The 20,337-nt window shown below is 34.7% G+C and overlaps 1 long non-coding RNA gene and 1 pseudogene across 1 annotated transcript; one reads left to right on the top strand and one right to left on the bottom strand.

Moving 5' to 3' along the window:
• The first annotated feature begins 7,754 nt into the window (after positions 1-7,754).
• On the top strand, positions 7,755-14,084 carry LOC144225859 (uncharacterized). The gene is made up of 3 exons (XR_013333433.1): positions 7,755-7,849; positions 11,162-11,269; positions 14,023-14,084. It is a non-coding gene; the product is annotated as an uncharacterized LOC144225859 (long non-coding RNA).
• Positions 11,018-11,169, bottom strand: LOC144226046 (U1 spliceosomal RNA; annotated as a pseudogene).
• Positions 14,085-20,337: the final 6,253 nt, after the last annotated feature.

Here is a 20,337-nt window from a genome sequence, read left to right as displayed (position 1 = left end):
CAATGCAGTGACATTTAGCAGATTCACAACGTTGCACCATCATCCCTGTCTTGTTCTAAAACATTTTAGTATCCACAAAGGAGTCCCCATACCTTTTAAAGCAAGGATAAAGGATAAAGTATGCTTGTCTCCCAACAGCCTCTTGTAACCACAAATCTGTTTTCTTCCTCTTTGAATTTGCCTATTCTGAATATTTCACATAGGTGGAACATAGTTTATGTAATCTTTTGTGTCTGGCTGTTTTCATTCAGCATAATGCTTTCAAGGATCATCTTTATCCACACTGTAATGTGTATCAGTACTTTATTCCATTTTTATGACTGAATAATATTCCATTGTATAGATATGCCTCAACTTGCTTATCCATCCATCTGTTAAGGGACATTTGCTTCTACATTTTGGCTATGAATATATGTGTATAAATACTGCTCTGAATACCTGTTTTCAGATCTTTTGTATATATTCTGAGAACTGGAATTAATGGCTTCTATGGAAATTCTGTATTTAACAATTTGAGGAATAAGAACATTTCATTTTTTAAAATTCACTTATAAAACTTACATTGTAATTCATAAGTTGCTTTCACATATTTATCTCAATTATTACAAAAATCAAAAGGCAGATATAGTTATCCATATCTTATAGAAACTAAGTCTTAAGTCCTAAATAAGTAACATATACAGTATTATTCAAAAGTTTCAATATGATTATTTCTAAAGCTGACTCTAACTGTATAATTCCACTACATTAATTCTAGGTGATCCGGAAGATATATCTGGAAGACCTCCTTTTGTCTAGTAGAATCTCCAAGTTGTCTAGTCATGGCTCTGTCAGCCCATCTCTTATTGCTATTTCTTTTAATTTGGAAAATAAGAGAGCATCTTATGTCTTGAGTCACCAATGGCTATCTAGCTTACCTTTGGAAGACAGTTTTCCCCTTTGTGAATTTTACTGACTCTTGCCATGCTTTCTAAAATATGTTTGTTTAATCTCAACCCACAAATTATGATTTAAGTTATGATTAAATTGGATGATAGGAAAAAGGAAGGAGGCAGGCAGGCTTAGATTATCCAAATGATAACAACTAGAAATAACAGCTAAAAAATCAAAGGAAAACTAAACTGTTTAAGCCTCTCTTTTAAGACAATATTTGTGGTAAGCTACATTTAGACTTTTGAGTATTGAAAAGGGTGAGGATATAAAATGTGTGGCACAAAAACATGACTGAATGGAAAATGTGAAGAGACACAGGGCAGATAATTCCTATAGCTGGCATGGTTTCTGTGTTTCTCTGTTTTTAACTCAAGTTATTTTCTGCTCTAACTGGATTTTTGGTCCATCTCCCTGCTAAACACTTCACATTTCAGTTCCCCTCTGAGCCTTTAGGGGAGATTGAAAGTAGCAGTTAAAGTTGGTTATGCCCAATAGTCAAGGCAAATTTTGTTTACAAGATGCTCCCTGTTACAGTGTTTGCATTGTCTAAATAACAGGTAATAAAATCTATCAGCTGGAAACCTCCCCTTGTTGTAAATGAACAGACTATTTTAATCAGAACCTACTGCTGAACAGCTTTTCAAGGGCAATCCAGTTTTAATATTAAGAAAGCTATCTGAAACCTTCAGATATAACCAATCTGTAAGTACGTATTGAATTGGTGATCATGCACTCAGAACTCTGCTAGGCTGTATAATGGATAAAAAAAATTAAGTCCATGTTTCTGGGAACTTAAAATCTATTTGTGGGGACAAGCTAACCCAAAATTTTAAATGGGAAATATTATTTTATGGTTTCGAGTTTAAATGTAATAAGAGATCAAAGTTAGAGGAAATCATTTGAGCCTAGACACTCAAATACAGTTTCAATGGAGAACCAGACCTTGAATTGAGCCTCAAAAATTTTTGAAAATGTGAAATTATCGAGGAAATGACAGAGGAGATGGTAAAGACAATGTAGATAACAGAGAAAGAGACGGCTGGGATTCATGTGGGTTAACAATTGGAAATAAAAATGTTTGGGAACATAGTAAACAAGTGTACCAAAGGCTTTTATACATAGTAGTTTAACTCACTGAGGAAGTCATTGTAGCTTAATGAACTTAGAGTAAAATGAGGTTGATTTTGCATATGCTAGTGATGAACACAGTTCAAAACTATTCAGAGAGATAACCAGGAAGCACAGAGATTATAACTTGCTCTAATCTAAGGGTGAAGAAATGAGAATCTAAATGAGGCAGCGGAAGTGAAATGGAAAAAAAAGGAGAAGGAAAGATACGGTTGACTTTTAATAGGAGTAATTTTTTTCCTTAGCCCTTTTCTATTCTTGACCTCATTAACTGGTTTGTATGAGGATACATATTTCCATAGCAGAGATGAGGAAATTGAGAGGTTTGATGATTTACAGAAGTAGGATATAGATGAGATTTTTACCTTGATCTATTTTACTCTAAATTATATGCTATTTCCTTCTGGGAGACTAAAAGTAGGTTTTCTTTCTATAACTTCCAAGAAGGACAAAACATAAAATGAGTCTTTCACACTGATGATTCCAGTGTTTGTCATTATATACTGTAACCTCCTATCTCACCCAGGGAGGTACCATCTGTCATGTGTGAGGATCACAAACAATAGTCATAATTCAATTAACACAATCATATTTTCTTTGAAGTTGATAATGGCAGTACACATTTTTCTACTTTCTCCCTTTACATGGTGGAACGTCCCCAAACTCCTGATGTGGCCATCTTGCTTTTGTTGCCTTAGAAATAGTGGCTCCATTTTTTTTTCACCAAGTGGAATGTGTATCGAGGCTCACAGCATCCTCAGCTCCTCTCTTGAGCTCCATCCATACCCCTTCCCTTCCCTGCTCAACTTAAAATGTTTTCAGAACCCAAAGATAGTTTTCAAAATCCTAAGATAATATGCAAAATCTCCTCTGGTTTTGAAATAACAAGTGATTTAAAAGATTTTTTTTGGTATCTCTATTTTCATGTCAATCAAGACACCTCTCCTCCATGTTGATATCTCTTCTTCCCTTTCAGCCTTCTAAAATTATTTCCTCCAAGTCAGCCTGATCTCAGACTCCTGCATATTATTGCACTACAGTTTTATAACAGTATTAGTGATTTTTTAAAGGCCTCTTTTCTAAGAATACCCATATACACTTGTTTTTCTTTTAACAACTTAAAATATCTCTTTGAGGGAAAGATAGTACGCAAATGTCAAGTGCTTTATGTAGTAATTTTGAAATTAAATGAGAAAAAAAGCCTCTAGCAATACTGGAAAAAAAAAAACCCACATGTTTAACTAGCTCAAGCAATTTCAGTTTTCTTTAATTTTTTTTCTCTTTGAGATCTTTTCTTCTCATATTAAGCTATTCTGATAGACTCTGGCAGTGAGAAGAAAAGAAAGATGTTAACTGCTATAGCCAATAGGATCTGCCCATTGTGGAAATGATTTTTGCTTTCAAGAATCAATACCAAAAATGTTCTTGTGAAAACCCTATGTTTTAGCTGTCACAAAGATGGTTTTTCTCCATTTTGCATTCTGTTCAGATTTTTTTCAATGCTGTTCTAGTTGAAAGCTTGATAGTCTAATAGAGTTGCTTGTCACATAAAATGTGAGTATACAACTAGAGAAAAACTAATTTTTGTGGAAAACCATCCTGAAAAGTATACATTATTTAAGTGAATATAGAAATACTATAAGAAATTATGTCTTTTTATTGGACCTTTAAATAATATCCAATATGTTTTAAAGTTCAGAGTTCATTATCTATAATGTTATCACTACTTTTTTTCAGACTACATAACATTGGAATAAATTACAGTCACAAAATCTCAAGATCCAGAAGCCGATTAAAACTGAGATACAAAAGAATTTTTTCATAATTCAATTTCAGTGTAATCTTGTGAGACTTTAGTCAGAGTAATGACATTTGAGAATCCTTATTAACTTCACAAAAATTATCAGAAAAAAAATAAATGATTCATGCCAAATAGAAATTTATAGAATATTTATGTAAATAACTTTGACTACTATTGCTGTTTTTAGAATTACGAGCATTCTTAGTCATTTTCCCAATTGTACAGACTATCTATTTCCTTCCAGCCAAAAAGCTTTGTGTATACTATTTTTTCTGTGAGAAATGTTTTTAGTTTGACTTAGTATTCAGGTATCTGCTACTTCCTCCTCAGAGATGCTTTCATTCATTCTCCAGATTAATTATTATTTGTAATAGATTTGTGCTCTGCTAGACTATTAAACCTGTGAGGACCAAGACCAAGTCAACTTTTAGTGCCATATCTAACACAAAGCACATGTGCAATAAATATTTGCTAGTGAATTTAGGAAATAACCAGCATATCATCATTATAGTATCATTATTCTCACCAGCAGCAGCATTATTTGGCTTCATCTGGTCTTTATAATTTATTCATGAATAAAAGGCTGTAGCTATCAATGCCTCATTTTTACCAATTTACATTAAGAATAGAGAACTTTTTATATTTGGCATTTGAAGTAAGCCATAGGCAGTATTTTCATAGGTGCCTTTCTTATGACCATCTTAATGTTCGTAACTTTTATAAGCAAAATAAAATGTGTCCTGTTTTTAAAGACAGCCCAACATAGAATATTGAATCTTTTAGGGGATACTGTTTCTAGGTTGTCTGATCAATTCAATTTGTTTTATTATATTTTCCCATACAACAAGGCCTGCATTTATCCCTTCCCAGTGTATATCTGTCTTTCTCGTTAGAATATGAAACCAGTGGGGTGCCTGGATGGCTTAGTCGGTAGTGCATGTGACTCCTGATCTCAACATCCTGAGTTCAAGTCCCACATTATGCACAGAGGTTACTTACAAGAGGAAAAAAAAAAAAAGAAAGAAAGAAAAGAAAAAGAGTATGAGACCAGTGAAATTTTGAACCCATGTCTGTCATTTTTACCAGGCCTTACTATGAGCCTTAAAAGAAAAAGCAGGTCTTCAATAACTATGGAAACAATGAGTAGCTTTTATTTCATACTAAACAGAGGGAATTGGGTCAAAAAGACCTGCTAGGAAAATTCTTTAAATATGCAAAGGATGCCATTTAGATCAGTCATCAGAAAGATATGCCTGCAAAATGAAAGGCCAAAAATATATTGAAGTGATTATATGATAGAAGAAATGGCATTAGGTTACTCTTGAAACCCTAGCCAAAATTCGAAAGAGTTTGGGCCCTGAGGCTTAGCCCAAGTTCAATGTAGAATAGATTATTCATTTATTCTATCATTCAACAACTCTTTACTGACCATCTGTCATTAGTCAAGTGTGATTCTAGTTGTGGGATATAACTAATCGTTACTGCTGTTAAGAATATAGCTTGATCAAATATTCAATGCACAAGTCACTAAATAGTATGAATTACAGTCATAAGCAACCCACTTACCTTCCAAAAAAGGTATGATGATGTTTTGGCTTGAATTCCTTGTTTGGCCTGCCCTGCCCTGTTCCATTGAAGATGACATGAAAACTATGTGTTGAGGGTCAAGGAGTTCCCCTTCTCTAGCTCTCTATTCCCAGAGCCAAATGCAAAGTTTGGCACATGTAGGAAGCTCAGTAAATGAGACTTCACAAGAAATGAATTTGTCTAAACCAGCTCAGTTAGTCTGAATGACCTTGAAGAAATCACATCATTCTTTAGCCTCAGTTTCTCTATCTAACAAGTGGGAGGATGTTATTCCATGGTAGTTTTCTTCTTTTGAAGAATAAATAAATAGGATAATGAAAACCATTTAGTACAATTCTTGGAATATAGTAAATACACAGAAATAATTAATATTATTATTAATAATATAAATAATTTAGTAGAAATACTTTTATTACTACTTTCATAATTATTAATTAATAGTTCTTATGTCAAAGGATGATTTTGAAGATGCAGTTAAAGTGTGAAAGTGATTATTTTTTAACTCTAAATAATGATTGATTATCCTGAGGCAGGGTGACTCATGAATCACTGTTTAAGAACCTTTCCCTTAAAAGATGCTGTTGGTACTCTAAAGGATATCATTCAATTAAATTCTTCCCATGGAATCTAAAACATCACTAGTAGTGAGTGAGGCCACTGAGCAGACTCATTAATTCTGTCAGATGACTAAGGAACCATCTGGTGCCTGCCACCCATAATTGACATGGCAGCAAATACAATCCAGCATGATCATGGCCTCACAGTAGTTTCCAAGTTGATATATATTGTCTAATTTTAACTTGTATAGTAAAAATTAATCTCACCTTTTATCATTATGCTTTTGTAACTGAAAAAAAATGATGGACCAGTGATAGTGATGGAACCTTTTTATCATTTGTAAAGAAAGAAGTAATGTTGGCTACATGATATTTCTAAGTACTTGTAGACCCTTTAAGTAAAATTTTGTCACAATGGAGGCTGATTCAACAATTTAATAAAGTGTACAAAAATAGAAGTAACTACATTTTATATACTACTTAATGTATGCCAGGTACACTATAAATCATTTAAACTGTATTATATTGTTTAACAATTTAGGTAACATTAGTTGCCACAAATTATCGTCTATATTTCATATATAAGGAAACTAATAACTGGGTCGGGGGGTACTCCTTAAGATTAAATACATGGTTAGCAAATAGTGGACAGGATATTAAAAAAAAACAAAACCAAACCAGGTATCAATGGTTTTCAAATCTCAATTATAACCCTGCGTTAGCTCAAAATAATAACAATACTTAAATATATGTTACTAGAAGACTTTTTATAAGAAATCATTGAGATTTTTTTCTTTTTTAAGAAACAATTGTTCCTAAAAATCTTGAGATATTAACGTGCGTAATGGCTATATAACCAATATATATCCTCTTTAATTTGTGACTTCACTGATTTGTCAGATTTATCTGGTTTTCAGTGTATTTCAGTCTTCTATTGTCAAACTTTCTAACAAGATCAAACTCATGAAAACAACACGACAGTTCTGACAGGCATCTGTTTACTTCTCAGTTTGTTTCCTTGTTCTGATTCACTGGTCTGAAGAATTCTGGATTTAAGTAGCAAAGAGGGCAAATGTGAACAGCACACTAAACTCTCTATCTTATTGGAACTCTTAACATTACATTCTCCCAGTGGCACTTTCTAGATGTAAATTAAATTATTACAGAATCATTGTCTTTAAGACCCATAATGGGGGAGAAAGATTGTTACTCCATGTTGACTACACCCAAGAGTCATCAGTGAGTGGTCATCAGGGCACAATACTACCTCATTCATTAGTCCAATGAAATACAGAAAAAGAAACCCACAAAGACAACTCATGGAGAAAAGAAATCAATGTTGATTATGAAAAATTATGTATAAATAAAAAATTTTGACTTTTATCAATTCAGAAGCTTCTGAAAGGTAAACTCTACCATCACTATTTTTTTTTACATATTCCCAACACAGAGATACCCTTTGATTAAAACAGTAAAAATAACTGGATTTAATGTTAAATGATTTTCACTCAAATTTTAAGAAAAAAATGGCATCCATTGATTGGTACTCTGGAATCTTATATAAAGAATGTCGGTAAGCTGTTCTAGAATTAGAGCTTATTCATCATCACCTGCATTTTCTATAACTAAGTGGGTTCTATGTCATGCAACATGGTTCTATGTATGGAAGCTGATGCTTAGAAACAGTAAGACTCAATTTATTTTAGTCAGCTATATTTATGGAAATTAAAAGCTGGATAATTGCTTAGAAACTCTCCTTCCCTGTATAGATCAGGAAACTGAGGTTCAGGAAGGTGAGATGACTTGCTGAAGTTAATCGAGGCAAAACCTCTTCTAAATTCAGGTATTCTACTTCCTATGCGATCATTTCCCAAAGGGTGACCCATAAAAAATTACCATACCAAGCACTCTGAAAAGAATTCTAAGGAAATGTAAATAAGATATATCAATTCATTATTCCCATTTGAAATTATGCTGCACTATATATATTAATTATATATTTATTAACTATATAGATTAGTTTTTAATAGATAAAATGTTCCCATATTGTAAATAACAGAAATATACATAAAATCATAAACCATAAACATTTTCCTTTTATTCTTAACTATCTGATTAATTACTGACTTTCCCCTCCATGCCTGACCACAGGTGGTACTGCTGTTAGCTTCTTAGATATTCTCCCAGAATGCCTTTGTATAAAAGGAAATATGAATAAGTCTTTCTTTAATGTTTATTTATTTTTGAGGAAGAGACACTGTGTGAGTAGGGGAGGGTCAGAGAGAGAGAGATGGAGACACAGAATCCGAATCAGGCTCCAGGTTCTGAACTGTCAGCACAGAGCACAATGCGGGGCTTGAACTTAAGAACTGTGAGATCATGACTTGAGCGGAAGCTGGATGCTCAAATGACTGAGCCACCCAGGCATCCCATAAGTTTTTTTTTTTATTACAAACCTTTTAAAAAATTGGTAGCACACAATTCAGATATTTCCTTTATTCATTAGACAATATGTATGACAGATTATTCTTTATCAGCATACAAAGAGCTTCCTCATTCTTTTGTATAGCTATGTTACCTTTATCTATCATGGAAGTACTGGGCAACTAAGTTCTTTCCACTCTTTTGCTAGTACACACGATGGACCATAAATGATTTTGAACACATCATCATTTGGTACACATGTATGTCTAGAATAAACATCTAGAAGTAGAATATCTGGGTTAAATGTATGTGCATTTGTGACTCTTGTTATCCAGAGAGGTTGTACTAATAATGTGTGAAAGTATCAGTCTTTCCACAGGTACAGAACTGACACAACTTAGAATCTTCTAATCATGTCATTTTTTTAAAAAAAGTATTGGAACATAGTTCCAATATGTTTTTCTCTTATTAGAGTTCAGTTTAAGCAACTTGCCATATGCTTAAGAGTCATTTTTCTTTCCTTTTCTTTAAACTTACTAGTCAAAGGTTATACTATTTCTAATTAATTTGTTATTAATTTGTTGGAGTTCTTTCATATTAGAGATAACAGTACTTTGTATTTGATAGTAAATGAAAATATTTTCAGTTTGTTTTCCTTTTACTATTTTTTAATTTTTTATAATTCTCTTACTTTAGTTGTTTTTCCACATAAATTTTAGAATTAGAATTAGTTCGTTTAGTAAAAAACAATAGACTACTGGTGTCTGGTATTTTCATTGGTACTGTATTACTTTATGAATAAACTTAAAAATAACTATATTTTTGTTTTTTTAAATGTTTACTTATTTTTGAGAGAGAGAGGGAGAGAGAGAGTGAGCAGGAAAGGGGCAGAGAGAGAGGGAGACACAGAATTGGAAACAGGATCCAGCTCTGAACTGTCAGCACAGAGCCTGATGTGGGGCTCAAACTCATGAGCTGTGAGATCAGCTTGATCTGAATTTGGACACTTAACTGACTGAGCCACCCAGGCGCCACTGAAAACAATAACTGTATTTTTTTTAATGTGACATCCTCGTCAAGAACATATCTTTCCTTCTTTTCAAGACTTCTGTCTTGGCAATGACAGTTTAAAAGTTTATTTCCTGTAAGTCCTGCACATTTCACACTGTGCACATTCTTAGAAATATCTATTATGTTGATATTTTGCATGAGACAATTTCTTTCAGTATATTGTATATGAAAATTATTAATTATATAGACTGATTTGGCATATCTATGTCCTATAATATTCCTTTATGTTTGTATTAGATTTTTAGTTAATTTTCTAGGGTTTTCCAGGTATACAATTGTGTTACCTCCAAAATTTGATGGATTTGTCAACTACTTTTTCTTCTAAGTTTTTAAAATTGTATTGACTAGTACCTAAATAAAAATATTTAATAATAGCAATGAGAGTGGGCACTTGTGATTCTTTATTTTACAGTAATAGGTCTCCAACTGGTTCCCCATCAAACATGAAGGTGGCTTTGGGGCTGAGATTGATATATTTTATAGAGTGAAAGAAATACCTATATAGTATGTTTTTCTTACTGTTTTTATCCAAATTATTGTTAAATTTTCGGTTACTGTAGAAATGATATGTGATTTTTCTTATAACTATTGCTCAATTATGTTAATAATGAAACAGTCTTCATTTCTTGGGAAAAATAACACTTATTCATGACAACTACATTTTTAAGAAGCTGTCAGCTTCTATATATTAATATTACATTAAGAATTTTCACATAACCATACATAAAGTTACTTTATAATTTTCTTTTTTGATATTCTTATGATCAGGTATTTGTATCCAGGATAGACTCAATTTTACAGGATTTAGAAATATTTCTTCTTTTTGATAGTTTAACTGTGTTTTGAGTAAGCTTTAAGTTCACACAGAAATTCAGTTTGCTACAATACGGTATCTTTTTTTGTTTTCAAATTAATAGATGTTTACTGTAACTTAATTGGCTATCAGAATGAGCTTTACAAACAAAGTTCAAACCTGTTTTGAAGGCATGTAATTTATCTTTCCAAGTGATTATATGAGAATATTCACATGAATTCATCTCCTTTTACACACACTGTAAGTTAATTAATGAAGGAGATAGGAGAAAAATATGCATTCACTTTCTATTCATCACAATGGACAGCAAAAGAAGAGAGAATTCAATAAATTAATGATAACATAAAAGAAAATAGCTCTGAACTTCATCCTTGAAAACACTGAGTAGATATTTGTATTAAGTTGTTCTATCGATGTGTTAAAAATTAATTTATTATTAAAAAATCTGCATTTTTTTCCTTCAAGTTTTAACCGATCAGAGCACATAATATATGGTATATATGTTCCTTGCAATTTGGGAAAACAGTGAATTATTGCCTTACTTCTCATGAGAAAACCACAATTTGGCACAGGCTGGCTAGCTGCTTTCACAGGACATTTGCATCAGTCTTCCCTCTATGGTTCGGCCAAAGAAGGAGTATTTCCTGGTGACACACTTCAGAGAGAACTGCTATGGAATCTCTTTCTTTTTTTTTTTTCTTTCAAACGCAGTCCCCCACTACCACAAATTATGCAGTGGAGTTCCCCACATTTGGGGAAATCGCAGGGCTCAGCAAATCTAGAGTGAAATGGATAAGCCTCACCCTGAGAAAACCACTTTCATGATCCTGGTATCTCCCTTGCCAGGTAAAAATTGGAATCTTAAGAACAGAATAAGGAGAGAGAAGCTGCAAACCATACTCCATTTCTCTGTAGGCTTCCTGAATCTGAGGAAATGTGCAGCCTCAATTTGAAGTAAGTTCGAAGATGTGAGTAATAATTTATTATGCAGAAATGTTAATTTCTGGATTGACATTCTGTTTTACCTATAAGTGATCAAAAATTTGGAAACTGCACTAATTTAATCCAAAAAAGGGAAAGTACTAGTTTCAATTAGCAAATTTAGAGGGAAATTGAGTTTTATGATATTGTAAGGTACAATGTATTATATGATTATATCCATGGATCCCAATTGCTTAATTTTCTGCTTACAGTGTCTGATAATTTGCATAATTTTATCTATCTATTTATTAGAAGCTAGACATTCAAAAATAAAACAGACAAAATCACTTTGTTCCATATTTATATTATTGTTTCTTTATGCCATTAACAGGAATTTATTCTTACATTAAATAAGATATAGTAGTCTGAATTGTCTATTTTCACCTAAGATTTTTTCTTTTTAAAAATTTTGTTAATGTTTATTTATTTTTGAGAGACAGAGAGAGAGAGAGAGAATGCAAGTAGGGGAAAGGCAGAGAGAGAGGGAGGTAAAGAACTCAGAGCAGGCTCCAGGCTACAAGCCTTCAACACAGAGCCAGATGCAGGGCTGTGAGATCATGACCTGAGCCAAAGTCAGATGCTCAACCAACTAAGCCACCCACGTGTCCCAGTTCACCCAAGATTTCTTCTAATTAAGATTTTTTTTCTTACATCAAAAGCAAAACTCCCTGGAGATCCTCAGTGACTCAGTCAGTTAAGCATCCAATTCTGATCTTAGCTCAGATCATGATCTCAGGGTGCATGAATTGGAGCCCCATGCTGGACTCTGTGCTGACGGCATGGAGGCTGCTTGAGATTCTCTCTCTCCCTCTCTCTCTCTCTGCCCTTCCTCTGTACACGCTCTCTCTCTTTCAAAGTAAATAACCTTAAAAACAAAACAAAACAAAAAAAACCAACAAGAGTCCTATGGAAAAAAATCACTAAAGGAAAAAAAATAATAAAGCTCTTTAAAATAATCACATCTCATTTACATTTGGAAATCTTAAAGGCAGATGTCATCCTTTAAAACACTGACAGATGCCACAGAATGTGCTAATCTACACAGGCTTCTCCTTCTACAACATATATAACAAAATGTTTCAAAACACACAGTTTGTTTAATATTAATATATTAGTATATTAACATAAATATTTATAAGTTTGACTTCTGTGTTTTACAAGTAGTCCTTCTATAAGCAATTGACTCTGATACTTTTCTAGACACCAATCCCAAATTGGCCAGATACTAGAAGATACTACTGAATACTGGTCAAGACTGATTTCTTGAACATGTTGTGGCAATTTCTAATTTTGGAGCTACAAGAAATTATTGGTATCCTGTACAGATTTAACTTCCTCAAATACAATCTTTAACAAGAAAGGGATGAAAATAACTATATGCTTTATAGGATATAATGCTTATAAATCAGAATATACCTTAGCTATTTCTATATAAAGCATTCTTTGGTGTTGATGAATAAAAATCTCTATTTGTGTTATTTTATGGAGCTCCTGCTGGCCATGCAAGTATCCAAGAATGAGAAAACATATCTAAGCCACTGTGTCTTACAGCAAGGAAAATAGTGACCATTTTGCATGGGGTAGAGAATAGGATAACTCAGCTAGTATAGTCACAATGACAAAACACAGATTTTAGCAGGCAACTGATATCAATGAAAATATTGTTACAATGCACAGCAAAACACCTATATTGAAAATTTTGTTGATGAGGATATAGATGGAGCTGTTTCCCAACTTATTTCATTTAAAAAAATCAATAGTTTTGTGGAATCTAACACAGGATAGAGTAGGATATATGGGATTATAGATAAGAGTTTTGAATATTTCAAAACAATGAAGAAGCAATACTCTTATACATGTTGGCAGAGGGTAACCACTTCCCCATACTTCCAAAGCACTCTCAACATTACCTGTCATTGTTTCAATGGATATATTATCCGACTTAAAAAATGTACTCAGAATATATACTTTAGATGCAATCATATATATTCATGAAAAAGTAAGCTTAAGATATCAATGCCAGTATTTTATAAGAGCAAAAGATTAGAAAACCCTAGATGTTGTTTAGTAAAGCTGAGTAAATTATGGTAATTGATAAAAGAGAATATTATCATGTAGCCATGGGAGGGGGGAGAAGAGACAGCTCACTATGCTGTGATACAGGACAAACTTTAAGATGTTTCATTAAGCCAAAATAAGAAGGAGAGACTTGAATTTAATACAGCACGATTTGTATGAAAATGACAAAATGTGATTGGTATAGATATATCCCTATATAAATTTAGTATCCCATCCTTTAGTACACTTTAATAACCTATTTCTTCAAGGAATCCCAAAGAGCTGTACTCTGGTCAGAGTAACTCAGAGACTGTGAAAGTAGCTGGGAATTAAGGGAGGGACATGATACAAGAAAGTGTGTGGAACACATTCTGGAGGGAATTTCCTTTCTGGGAGAACTGAGATGTTGGTTCTGGGTAAACAGACAGAGAGGAGTCCTTAGTCAAGTATCTAGTTTTTGTTTATATCGACCTTAAAAAGACATATATTCAGACAGATTTCATTCTCTTTTCAGCAGAGATCTCCTTGAAGTATCAATCTGAACTCTCAGCTATCTTTTGTATTAAAGAAAAAAAATTGTATTAAAGAAAATTGTCTGAACACAGACTTTCTTCAACAGTGTTCTTTATCTACATTCACTGCAATCTCGTCTTATCTCAATTTGACAGGACACACATCTGGGTCCTGGTGTGGTGCTTATTCGTCAATAGAGGTTAAGAAGAGAATTGGCTTATGGTTGGCACTGACATTGGATCTATCTTGAAGGCTCAACATAACAATTAAAGTTAATGTTCTCTGATTATTCTTTTGTCTCCTCCTAGTTAACCAAATTTAAAGAAAATTAGTTTCTCAAGTGTGATGCAACAAACATTATGGAAACTATGAAAAATCCAGTTATCTAATTTTCTTGAATTTGTCCCTAGTGTGAGAAGGTGGTTCTCACCCATGTTATGTGTGTTTAGTGAGAGAGTGAGTGAGGAGCAAATGAATGTGTGTGGGGTGGGGGGCTTCTTGTCATTGTCCGTCACTCCCCTGTCCCCTCCACCCCTTCCTTTTCCTTCCAAGGCTGGCTTTGCTGCTCCCTGCAACATGGGAACTGAGTGACAATGACATGGAGGTGGAGAGCAACAAAAAGCAACTGAGGCTTCAATCTGCCTATGACAAAGGGGCTCATCGTAATGTACTGGAAATGTAGGAACCACATCAAAGATAGCTTTCACGATTTGTGGGACTTGGTCCTGTAACTCCAAGGACAGCAGGTACTATGGGATGAAACCCTAGATAAAGCCCCAGAGTATATCCAGTATCTACAAAGGCAAAACCACACACACCAGGAAGATACTGATGACTTCAAGTGGCAGAATGCTCTCTGGAGCCAGCAAGTCCATGCATTGGAAAAGGTGAGGTCGAGCATCCAAATTCAGACCAACTTTCCCTGCCCAGACAACCACTTGTACATCAAGGCTAAGGACAGCACTACCTCTGTTTTTGATGGAGGCTCAGACACCAGCTCCATGTCAGAGCCCAAATCAGGAAGAAGCCCTAGAGGGAAGCCAGCTCAGCTCTGTGGGATAGGCCAGCAATACAAATTGTCTGTCTCCTCCTGCATCTCACCCTCTTTTCTTTCAGTTTATGCTTAGAGTCCTCAGAACTGTTTTAGAGACTTGTTTTTTCCTCTTACTCCCTTCTTATTTTTAATTTCATTTTTATGCAGAAGCTCTTAGGTGACAGCTGTCTTCTCCTTCCCTAATTCCACCTTACTTATTTGTTTTTTATCATTTCCCTTCAGGGATTCTCTGTCCATACTAGGAATTTTAAACCCAAATAACCCAACTTGGCAGTTTTTTTCTGTGGAGAACAGATGGCCAGCTGGACCTCTGAGCACATAGTGCCATGACTATGGATACCAGCTCCTCTACTTCTCCAGGGCATCGGCCTAGGGGACTCCTGCCCCTCTGTCTTTCCTCCCAGGCCATTCCCATTTGATAGACTTTGTGAATCTGTGGACTGTTCTACTTTAAAAAGATGACAAATTTGAGGAGCCTAGGTGGCGCAGTCGGTTAAGAGTCTGACTTCAGCTCAAGTCATGATCTCACACTTTGTGAATTGGAGCCCCATGTCGGGTTCTGTGCTGACAGCTCAGAGCCTGGAGCCTGTTTCAGATTCTCTCTCTGCCCCCACCTCCCAAATAAATAAACATTAAAAAAAAGATGATGATCAGTTTCGAGTGGTCAGCCTCAATCCCCCTTCTTTTAATGATTATTCTTTCTAAAAAGCTATTTATCACTGGTATTGAAAGACCAGACCCTTGAAGAAGTTTGTAGTTCAAGAACAAGTGGGTAAAGATTTGCAGCACAGAGACTTCGGCCTGTCTCACTCCTGCTTCTCTCAGCCAGCCTTCAGGATGGCCACATGTCACGTGTAGTATATGTGGGGGTCAGCAGGTACTGGTGAAGTGGTAGCCACCTGGTGTATTAGAGGGTAGGACAAGGAGGGAAGATCGGGTCAGGTAGAAGTTTTGTACTGAGAGTCACTGATGATGATTTGATATTTATTTCCTGCTACCGAAATTTGAATCTGAGTGAACTGTCCCTATTTCTGATAATGTTGGTATTGTAAAGGGACAGATTCATAAAGTAATGATCAAATCCTAAAAAAACTAATTTGTCACTAAGCGTTGGTTCCTTGGATAAGATTCAGTACTGGAAAGCCCCTCTTTTTCAAAAGTTGTTTCCTTGCCACACAAAAGTGATTGCATGACTGATCTAAACTTTGAAGAGGTCTGTTCTTCTATTTAGAGGTGAATGGATAGTTTGAATCCTTAGTAGCTCATTCATCAGCAGTTTCTTCATTTTCTCTATGGATAGAATACAAATCTTTTCATTGGCCAGTTTTCTGTTGATGTCCCACATAGTTCTTCTTCAATTTGTATCATCCTTAGGGTTTTCTAAATCTTAGGAATGGCTGAATGGAATGCTTGTGGGATTGGATGCACTAAATTTACCACCAGCATTAAGGCTGAGATGCTTATGTTTAGCATATATTTCTTGGCCTATTTTTGTAGGTTTTAGTTCTGAAAGTTCAACTTTCAGATACTTCACACTGTTATTTTGGTCTGCTAGTGTACATGGTACTGCTGATATTCTCCCTATTCACTGCTGGTGGTAAGGATGGAGAAAAGTTATAGCCAGTTATGGCCACTTGGTGCATCTTGGTGGAGGGTGGTAGTCTCTGGTTTTCATGGAGGAAGAAACCTCCCTGGCAGGAAGCTTGTTATGGCAGGACCAGCCTTGTCTTTTGGAAATGGAGACTGGTCCCCTGACTACTTGTTGCCTTGTGATGTGATCCTCCTCCAGGTCCCCCCGCCCCATACAACTCCTTCCCTGTTGGATTCTCTGGTGTCTAGACCACATAAAGAAGTCTCAGGTCCAGGATCAGTAAGGAAAGAATGTCATCAATGGTGAAACTCCAGCTCAGTCTCCTTTGCTGGTCCTACCAGGTTTAATCTGGTGTTTAAGGCACAGCTCCCATTCAGTCCAGGGGAGGAATGGGCACACTAGGGATGCTTTCTGTTCCTGGTTTGGGTGTTGTGAAATGCCTGGCCTTCTCTTGATTGGAGCATGTAAGACAGGTTGGTGCTCTGTTCCTTGGGATCCTGGGATCCCAAACCAGTTTGCTTTCTTGCTAGCAACTTCCAGAGATCTCCTTTTGTTGTCTCTCTCACCATTTCTTGGGTTTTTGGTTATATTTAGCAGTGAAGATAAGGGAGTAATGGGTCTCTGTCATACTGTCCTGCAGCTGAGGTTTCAATAAATGTTAAGCCAAACAATGAGTTTCAAGGTTTCTTTCTACAAATGTTCCTGAGATTCCTCCCTTGAAATATAATTGCATGGAGCATTAAAAATAAACTTCCAAAGATATTGGGTATTATAGTATTATTCACATTCCTTGCCTATAAAAGACCTCATTCTAGGAAAGTCTAGAAAATTCAAGGTTATAGCCTGGTGAAGGTAAACAGAGATAAGTGTGGGACAGCCTCACTGATTACTGTCAAGAAAATGGCTACTGGGTTTCTTAACTCCCATAAATTATTCTGTTTATCCTGAACCCTTGAAACAGTTTCCTGATCAGGTGAGTAGTATTTGCCTGAATATTTACATCACTGTAGAAAAGACAGATAGAGCCTATTTATATTGTTAATCATACTTAGGTGACCTTTTAACTTTTATCTTTGAATCCTTTAAAAATTATAAATTATTTAAAATTTTTTTTAAATTTTATTCATTTTGAGAGAGAGAGAGAGAGCAATTAGGGGAGGGGCAGAGAGAGAGAGAGGGAGACACAGAATCCGAAGCAGTTTCCAGGCTCTGAACTGTCAGCACAGAGCCCAACGCAGGGCTCCAACCCACGAACCGTGAGATCATGACCTGAGCCCAAGGCGATGCTTAGCCAACTGAGCCACCCAGGTGCCCCATAAATTATTTCTTAATATTTAACTCAAGTTCTCAGTCTCTTAATGAGAGAATCACTCTCGTATCCAGACTATTTTTCAGTCAAAGAGAATAGTCAATTAATTACTAAGGTAGGTAGTCAATTAATCACCAAAAGTGTTAATTTTATCAGGAGCCCTGTTCACAGAACTCAAAGGAAATTATTCAGTATAAAGTGGGTGAAAGGTATACTTTGTTTCAAAATGTTTATTTTTGAGGCAGCCAAAAACATTTTACTATTTTGCAAACAAGACAGGGTTTTTTGTTTGTTTGTTTGTTTGTTTGTTTTTTCATAGTAAGCTTTACATCCTGTCATTTTTATCTACATCAAGCTGAAGGTGCTGGTATTGTTTTACATAACATGCCAGAAAGTTTAAGATAAATGCGACAGAGATGCAGAGGAGGCTGACATAGTTTCCAAAAGAAGAAATTCTAAAGAGACTGGCTTCCGTGTGGAGTTACTGAAATAACAAAAGATACGAGGTGTCATAATAGAAAATACTGCAAATGTGTCAAGAAAATTTTAGTACTTTTTTACATCTGAAACTAGATTATTATAAAACTGAATTTGGAAACACCAATATTAAAAAAAGAATTTTTAAAGTAGCCCTGTAAAATTGTCTAAATCAATTTTGGCAAATTTCAAATTATTCTCTTCATAATTAACTAACTCAATGCCTACATAATCTATACTTTCCTTTAAGTTCCCTATTTCTAGACAGCTTCATGAATTCATATTTAATGACCATCTACTGTGTACTAGAGATTGAACTGACCACTTTATTTCTCCTCCTCCTTTATTATTATCATTCACATTTTGCGGATGTTAACAATGAATGTTGGAAGTTAAATAATTGCTCTTTGACCTCACAACTCAAAGTAGAGAATTTAAGATGAATATCTAATTTTGTCTATATCCAAGACAATCCTTTTCCTATTAAACCATTCTACTTTCCACTGTATTTGATTCCCAAATTACATCATTTACTTTCTTGGTCCTCAAAATTATTTTTTTGTCTCTATTAACTATTAAATAATAAATAATTAAGTATGTGTCAAATTTCCCTTTTTATAAGGATTATGTATTAATGATAGAGTATAAGACTAGTACATAGTTGTTTTCTATTTAATTGTTCATTTAACAAACATTTATTAAATACTTTTTACTTTGTTAATGTTTATTTTGTGACATAAACATTTTGAGACACGTATGTGTGATGGGGGAAGGGACAGAGACAGAGAGACAGAGAGACAGAAAGACAGAGAGAGAGAGAGAGAGAGAGAGAGAATCCCAAGCAGGCTCTTCATTGCCAGTGCAGAGCCAAACATGGGGTTCAAAATGATGAACTGCAAGATCATGACCCGAATGGAAATCAAGAAGTGGAATGCTTAACTCACTAAGCTGCCAAGGTGCCCCTATTAAATTCTTTTTAAATTATAGACATCATGTTGGGGATATAACAGGAAATGCATATTAGCTCTATCCTACCATATTTCATTATGTATTATCAAAAGTAAATTTATCAACAAATAATGATATTATTGAAAAAGAGTTCTAAGTAAGAGATATAAGAAATATTATTTGAGCACCAAGAAAAAGAGACAAAATAATCATTAATTCTCAGTATATAGAGAAGATGTCATGGAGAAGGTGACATATGGGTTGAGCTTTGAAAGATGAGTATGCATAGAACATAGGGAAAGGGTGACCCAGGCAGATGGGGAAACACAAGCAAAGTCACCACAAACTATATTACATGCTGTATTCCAGACACAGCAATTAGCTTACAGCTCCCAGGGCTAGAAAAGCACGAGAGAATGTGAAAGAGGAGACCCTAGGGAAATAAGTCATGAACAGATTATAAAGGATTTTCTGTATCTGATGAACTATGATGATTTTAGATGAAGATTCTGAAGGATTTTAAGCAGAAGAATATTATAATCATATGCATAGCTCCCTACTCATACGCATAGTAGCTCACATTCTAAGTGTTATGATATTTATATCATCACATTGCAATGTTTTTGTTCTTACAATGAGTTTGTAAATGTTTTCTTTTACAGAATGAATTGGTGAGAGGGTAAGGTTATCTCTTTAAGTCCTTCTTGCTCACTCATACACTCAGCTGTGATTTCTTACATAGGAGAAAAACAAATTCATGTATATTTTATTAGCATTTTTACAAGTAAATAGACAGTAATTAGCAGATAAAACTTTGGAGAGAAGCTGCAAGGTCCACTGGATAAATCAGAGAAATCAATTTTCTGATATAGTAAGTGATTGGTAGGTTATGGTACATTGATCTCTGGAAAGTTTCTCAGAAAAATGTGAACGTTATTTACATTAGCACTGTTTTAATGATTCTGTGAAAATAAGGCATTAATTTTGGAGCAATGTGGTGGAATTAACTTTTAAAGGGTAAGCCCTTTTGTACCTTGATAAATAGGACTACATCATGGATGATTCAAGTTGACAGGGACCAAGGTGATCAC

This window comes from Crocuta crocuta, unplaced genomic scaffold (assembly GCF_008692635.1).
Source record: "Crocuta crocuta isolate KB4526 unplaced genomic scaffold, BGI_CrCroc_1.0 scaffold131, whole genome shotgun sequence".
Classification (NCBI taxonomy): domain Eukaryota; kingdom Metazoa; phylum Chordata; class Mammalia; order Carnivora; family Hyaenidae; genus Crocuta; species Crocuta crocuta.
This window is presented reverse-complemented; position numbering and strand designations above follow the sequence as displayed.